The following is a 5,246-nucleotide window of genomic DNA, read 5'->3' as shown; positions in this document are numbered from 1 at the left end:
TATTCTATTAGGTTAGTGAGAAGTCTCGCACCCACAGCGCTATAAGGACGAAAGTTATCTTGTATTCCTTTTCGAAAACTATTTTCGACTACTTATATATTTTATTCGAAAACTATTATATTAAACCCAATATTTGATTCCTTTAATCACTACTATACATAATTACTAGTCAAAATTGATGAGTCTGGCAAGTGTAGGTTGTTGCAAATTAAAAATAAATTTTTCATTCCGAGCTTCAGTCCATATCTTTGAAGCCACCAACACTAGAAAACCATATAACAGCGTTTAAAGTAAATTCACTAAAATGTGAGCCCTATCAGAGCTATTTACTTACAATCGTTCCTAAGATACTGTTTTTGAAAATGTAACATTTCATGAAATATATACTGAACAATCAGTAGTGAATTCATTGAAAATCTTCTCAGGATCCATGAGACGTACTGATGTCTATTAACAAGCAGATTAAAGATAATTTAATGTACTATAAAGTAGTTTAATCTTTGCAGGGGTTGTAGTTTTCATAATATATGCATATAAATATGAATTTATAAAAAACAAAACAAAAAAAACAACATTAAATTAATATGTATTGACGTATTAACAATTATCGACATTATTAAAGTTTTTACCATACTGTCCGATACCTGGCCAAGGTGGGATACCTTTCGGGGGACACTTCACAGGAATGCCTGTGTTTGTATATCATAGTGGTCTTGTATCAGAGCATTTAACACCTAAGTGTACCACAGTTCTTGCCACATGCCGAAAGATCGGAAGCATAAAGGCAGGTAAAAACCCTTCCTAGACACGTCTAACTTTCCGACCCCCTCACGGGCCTGGAGGGGACGCTCACCCAGGGGGCGTTTTATCACCTATGGCCATTGAGGAATCAGATAAAAAAAAGTAACGCCTCTAAGGGGAGGTGGGAGTAAAGGAGCAGGACAACTAGACCAGGAAAAGCACCATTGAAGACGAAGGCACAGAAGTAAGAAGACCGAAGAGAAGGTAAGATGCATTATGATCAGACGAAGTCCTAAGAAGGGCTGTGAGACCTGGATGCCAACAATATTTTAACAATGGTTAAATGGTAACAATATTTTATAAATACAAAGGTATTTAATTGGTAACTGGTAAACACACAAAAAGCCTTTGGAAAAAAATCCAATTATAATAATAGTTTTGCAGGACTCAACTAATTAACTAATTGTCTTCAGCGATTATCCTGGCATCCCGAACTGTACCGCTACAATCCATGAAGGGTCAGGAGTCCAGTACTTTGCAAGGAAGTACTGTTAGTAGGCCAACGGTTGTGCAAGGTGTTTTAGTCATAAACAGCCAGTTTCCAACTCGGGTCCTTAAAGTTAGTAGCACAATGACTTAGCAATAAGCTACCCACTCCCAAAACATTTTATTACTTTTTAAATCTGAATAAAATTTTTACAATAAAATAATTTTTTGTTAAGCATCCCTGGAAGAGAGAAGTATGAAACCGAATGAGAGTAAAATAGAGAGGATAAAGTAGACCAATAAAACAAGCAATAAAAATTGACAAAGGTACAAGAACAAGATGTATTATTAAATAAGTTGTAGTTATTATTACCTTACTTTATTTTAAGTTATCAGTTACAACGTTTTACGGCTATCGCCCCATCATCATGTACTTTACAAAATCATGCTATGCACACAGTCATGCTATGCACACAGTCATACTATGCACACAGTCATACTATGCACACAGCAGTATAATAACTAAATAGCAATCATTTATTTAAAACAATTACCTTAGCATAATTATTTCCACACATTTCAAATTTTATGATTAATCTGGTCTTCTTATTTAGTCTCATGCATATAAAACATTAACACTACAGAACTGGCGCGACATAGCATTAAACTTATAACATGATTTCGATTTTAAAAACCCTACAATTTTGAAAATAGTTAATCACACTAAAACTAACAAAATTACAGAAGCAATACAGGTAACATCTAACACGTAACTAAGAACATAGATAGTGCAATTAATTTTAAGACTGGCACTAATAATTTAAGTACACATCAAACAGATATTATAAATATGTAATTATATAAATATAAATAGTTAAAGATTTTTATAGAATTATGATATATAAATTTTAGTACAGTAGTGATGTATTATAAAAGACTAGCTGAGCTGACAAAGCTTCCCTATTGCTATATTTGAATATATTTACAGGAGATTAGATTTAATGAACACAATTAATAGTTTGATATGAATCATTGCACTTAGTTAAAATTAAACATTTACTTTATTATCATTTGCTAACATGAATTAAACATTTACTTTATTATTTAAACATTTACTTTATTATTATCATTTGTTAACATGAATTATTATTATCATTTGCTAAAATGAATTATTATTATCATTTGCTAACAGGAATTAAACATTTACTTTATTATTATCATTTTCTAACAGGAATTAAACATTTACTTTATTATTATCATTTGCTAATATGAATTAATTCAATCTATGCAATAATTGAAAAATTTATTGTGGACAAAGATTCCAACATTCGCGTTTATATATATAGATTAACTGACCTAAATGGTTAGATGACTTTTTTTTTTACACAGTAGTTTTTCTAAAAATTTTTATCGGAAGCAATTGTTATAGTAAACATTTTAGAGGTAACGTAATGAGCACGAGATTGCTCAACCATATTCGCATTATCTGTTCAACCAACGGTTTGCCGACCGATTTGCCTTAAGGATTTGGACCCGAAGAGTTAAGTTCAATGTAGTAACAATCGGAACAGCCGAGGAAGGTTGAACGGCTTCAAGCATCATGAACTTCCGGTCCGTCTCGTTGAAATCCTTTAATCTAATATACACAATTCCTTTCTTAGGGGGAGAAATGATTCAGAAAGTACATTTTCTTATAATAACAAATATTAAAATTTTATATATGGTAGCCTCGTGAAAACTATTAAATTTCTCAATAAAAAAAAATTACTTAATAGTAACTAAGAATATTGTAGCAATAAAGCAAAGTATTCTGCTCATGTCACTATGACGCATGTAAACCTCAAAATATCACTATGATGCATGTATACCCCTTAAAGTGAACATGGCGCTTATGTACACCACCTAATGTCACTATGGTGCATGTATACCCCTTAAACTGAACATGGCGCATGTACACCGCCTAATGTCACTATGGTGCATGTATACCCCTTAAACTGAACATGGCACATGTACACCGCCTAATGTCACTATTGCGCAGGTACATCCCTTAATGTCACCATGGCGCATGTACACCTCTTAATTGCTTTTTTTTTTTTTTTTTATTATTTATTTGTTGATATTTACAACTGTAAAAAAATACAACCAGTAAATTTGATCATAATGACATATGATATGATACAGGATGTAGAGAAACTACCCAGTAGTAGAACTCTAAAACAGTTTACAATATAAGGTCACGAGGCCATCTTCTTTTCAGGCGCCTTGGAGGATTGCCAGGAATGGAAGAGGAAGCAAGGTTAGAAACGAGTGGGTTTGGGTGGTTAGGGAGTTTATTATGCAAGGAATAATATCGGGTTCGGGCTAGATCGGTTACATAAGGAACATTTAGGTCTTTATGGATGGTTCTTAATTGCTTAATTTTTTTTTACCACTGGAGCATTATACATCTCCAAAAAACATTCTAGATGCTCATTTAGAAACATAATTAAATTGTCAACAATCTTTTTTTTTTTTATTTATGGTAATTTACAACTGAACAAAATAATACAATAGGTAAATATGTTGTATGTTTCATATACACTTGAAAATCTTGGGAAGGAACCACCCATTGGTGGTACTTCAAACATTAATTTAAACTAGAAGGTCCCGTGGCCATCTTCTTTTCAACAATCTTAAAAATCTATATAAATAAAAATGTAATTTTCGTTTGTTACTTAGTAAGATCTCTGAAAGTTCTTAGTAATGTTTAAATTTAACTTAATTGTTATAAACTTTTAATCGTGTACATTTCAGCTATATATAGTATATACACACAAATCTAGCAATTCCAATCATTACCGGATTAGTTAGTAAGTAATAAAAAAACAAAATCTTAAGGAGACAATTATCAAGAAAGATTGAGCCAAACAATTGAAGGACTAACTACAGCATGGACTAATAATTGCTTGGCACAACCAGTATTATTAATCAATACTGAATCTCTCTGCCTTAACTAAATATAGCCAACTAGGTAAGGGTACTTACTGCTCACTAAAGATAGACAAACATATGCTGTTCCCTAATGTTACAATCTTAACAACACCCATGCCAATGCCTTACCTAAAACAAAAAATAAGAATAATGAATATTAATTCATTAACTGTCCTAATAACACATCAATAATTTAAATAAACTAAAACACGTTGTATATTCAAACAACCAGAACGTTTAGAATTCAAACAATGGCCAGATTTGATTATAATGGGTTCAAGGTCAAGGTACGTGCTATTATAATGGGTATCAAGGTCAAGGTACGTGCTATTATAGTGCGTATCAAGGTCAAGGTATGTGCTATTATAATGGGTATCAAGATCAAGGTACGTGCTATTATAAAGGGTATCAAGGTCAAGGTACGTGCTATTATAAAGGGTATCAAGGTCAAGGTACGTGCTATTATAATGGGTATCAAGATCAAGGTACGTGCTATTATAAAGGGTATCAAGGTCAAGGTACGTGGTATTATAATGGGTATCAAGGTCAAGGTACGTGCTATTATAATGGGTATCAAGGTCAAGGTACGTGCTATCATTATCATGGGAATCAAGGTACGTGATATCAAAACTAAAATAAATCAAAAACATAACATCTCTAAGGAAAATAATTTATTTATCAAAAATTATTTACCAAAAATGAGTGAAAAATATGTGTACAAGGAAGAAGGAAAAGGGTTGCAGTACACTTCTTTCATTATTTTATTTTAATTAATTTTGGTTTTATACAATTATTTACTTTAATCATTCTATATATCCATTTAATTGCAGAAGATGGTCGGAGATGCAGTAAGCAAAAATAACATAAATAAACAAAAAAGTATTTAGTCATGCCGAGGTTTCGATCTGAGTTTTAGGTTCTTCATCAGGGCGGTTAGCTGGGGTTCACTCCCATCCATCATCATCTCATATATAATAAATCGATATTTAGTACTAATTCGAGATGTGAATCTGAGAATAGATGTGGACAATATCAATATTATATATATA

The 5,246-nt window shown here is 32.1% G+C and overlaps 1 protein-coding gene across 1 annotated transcript in view; it reads right to left on the bottom strand.

The window, feature by feature from the left end:
- Window positions 1-4,321, bottom strand: part of LOC106689692 (E3 ubiquitin-protein ligase RNF19A) — a 136,182-nt gene extending 131,861 nt beyond the window's left edge. The window contains exon 1 of the mRNA XM_067051665.1: window positions 4,252-4,321. The gene's annotated coding sequence lies outside the window, so the exon portion shown is untranslated. The remainder of the gene's footprint in view (window positions 1-4,251) is intronic.
- Between the last annotated feature and the right edge of the window lie 925 nt (window positions 4,322-5,246).

The sequence above is a fragment of the Halyomorpha halys genome, unplaced genomic scaffold (genome assembly GCF_000696795.3).
Source record: "Halyomorpha halys isolate HHAL.00 unplaced genomic scaffold, Hhal_1.1 Scaffold1428.1, whole genome shotgun sequence".
In the NCBI taxonomy this organism is placed as follows: Eukaryota; Metazoa; Arthropoda; class Insecta; order Hemiptera; family Pentatomidae; genus Halyomorpha; species Halyomorpha halys.
The sequence above is the reverse complement of the archived record's forward strand: the minus strand, read 5'-3'. Positions and strand labels throughout refer to the sequence as shown.